Consider the following 2,096-nt stretch of genomic DNA (forward strand, 5'->3'; position numbering starts at 1 on the left):
CTGCCTGCCATGCTGGTGCTCGGACCATGGACTGTCCTATTGGCACGGGCTCCCACCCTAGGGGGCTGTGGGTGGTAGGTGCAGGGTGGGGGCAAAGTCGTGTTTCGCCACTCTTGCGGGGTGGTCACACGGTCGAAGTGCTCACCGGTCGCGAGCGGAATGCTTTCCGCTCCTTCAGAGGCCAGGGGTAGGTGGCACGGAGGGCCCTTCTGCTGTTGCCGGTGGGTTCCCAGTTGGGTGCCCATTTCTGCCACCTTTGTCTCACCCACATGGGGTTTTATTTTCTACTGCTTTTCCGGGCCAGGCCGCTTCCGGTGATGGCTCGGGGCCTTGTTTTTCTTTCTCTGGGCGCTTCCCGGGGGTGGTTCACGCTTTTTATGATCGACGTCCGTCCTCCCCCTCGGCCCTCCGCCTGTTTATGTCGCCTGGTTCCCAGTCGTTGGCGGCGCGGCGTTCGTTTCCCAGCGTTACGACCCGGGCATGGCACCTGAGGTGGCGAGGCATGGTTGCGTTTCCTTTGTGGCATTCCGTGCATTGGTGCCTGGGATGGCTGTTGATATTTCTTTGGTGTCTGACATGTGTCTGGGGGTTGGCCGAGTTGGTCCAGCTACGCGAACGTGCTGGTGATGGCTCCTCCCATGCTCCGGATGCTGGTTCCAATTGCCGGGGTTCATTGGGTGGTTTTTATTTGGTCACCTTAGGTACTTTGGGTCCTTGGTTTGCGGGTTTTTTCCCGGGATGGCAGGTCTGGGGCACTTCTTTTTCGCTCTGTACTACTGCGGCTGTCTGCTCTATCAGGTCCTTCGTGCTATCCATGGCCCTTATGGGATGGGCGACGGGGCACCCTCTGGCGGCAGCTTTTGAGTGGGCACGTTGATTTCGGTACACTTAGATGGAGTTTGGTGGTCCCTTTCGGGATCGGCTCAGGCTAGCTTTTGCACTGGGTTTTTCATTGGGCGTTCCGGATCAGTGGGTTTGTGGCTGATGACAGGTCGTCTTTGTGCCGGTTTGCCTTTCAGGGGCGTTTTTATGGCGGGGCGCCTGGATGGTGGACGATTCGGCAGCACAGGTGCTGAATGTGGGTCGATACAGGAAAGATTAGCATGGCCCCTGTGCAAGGATGCCACGCAAATCGTGAGGCGTTCCATATTTTTCTGTTCAGACTTGCAGGTTCTGCAAGGGATTGGGATGGCCGGGGTCATTAGTTTCCCCCTTTTAGAGCACAGGCGCTTACGGATGGTGGCACATTGCCTTTGGCGAGGGTGTGTGTCCGGTGCGGCCTTTGGGGGATGGCCGTTTTCTTTTATGTGCCCTCCTGGGTCCTCTTCGCTAGTCTTTTCAGTTTTTGTGGCGTTACGGCTATGGTGGTTCCCGGGGGCTTGCAGTGGGGGGTCCAGGGTACCCATTTCCTTGAGGATTGGGGTGACTACGCCTGCTGGGGCGGCGGGTTCTTCGGTGACAGATGCTGGGGATATGCGTGGTATACAGCCTCTGTGCATTTGGGTAGGGTTGTTGGGCTGTTGATACCCGTTTCCTTGCGGATTGGGGCTGTTGTGCATGCTGCAGTGGCTGGTTTTTCAGCGGCAGCGCTTCGGGTGCTGGGCTGATGGGAGTCTGTGTGCTATGCAGCCTCTGTACTTTTGGATAAGGTTTTCGGGCTCTGGTACCCATTCCTTGCGGATTGGGGGCTGTTGCGCATGCTGCCGCGGCATGTTCTTCAGCGGCAGCATTTCGGGTGCTGGGCCGCGGGGACGGCGCATTGTATGGTGTTTTGGGGCTGGGGTACCCATTCCTTGCGGATGGGGGCATCTACGCATGCTGCAGGTGGCGGGTTCTTCGGCGGCAGCATTTTCGGGTGCTGGGCCGCTGGAGATTTGCTTTGTTTTGTGTTTTACACCTAGGGTGCCTGTTCATTGCGGATTGAAGCAGCTGCGCATGCTCCGCAAGTCGATTTGACTATAGACCCGGGCAGGGCCGTTTCTTGGGGCAGGGCGAGCAGTGCAACCGCACTGGGCGCCCGCCATGGCACTAACTGTGGCTCCGTTTCCCCCTCCTGTTTCTCCCCGAGTGACCCGCTCAGGGGGCAGAGTTTCACG

At 58.4% G+C, this 2,096-nt stretch overlaps 1 non-coding gene across 1 annotated transcript; it reads left to right on the forward strand.

The window, feature by feature from the left end:
* The first annotated feature begins 1,048 nt into the window (after positions 1 to 1,048).
* LOC134967982 (U6 spliceosomal RNA) lies at positions 1,049 to 1,154 on the forward strand. The gene has a single exon (XR_010189291.1). It is a non-coding gene; the product is annotated as a U6 spliceosomal RNA (small nuclear RNA).
* The last annotated feature ends 942 nt before the right edge of the window (positions 1,155 to 2,096 follow it).

Source organism: Pseudophryne corroboree, chromosome 10 (genome assembly GCF_028390025.1).
Source record: "Pseudophryne corroboree isolate aPseCor3 chromosome 10, aPseCor3.hap2, whole genome shotgun sequence".
Classification (NCBI taxonomy): domain Eukaryota; kingdom Metazoa; phylum Chordata; class Amphibia; order Anura; family Myobatrachidae; genus Pseudophryne; species Pseudophryne corroboree.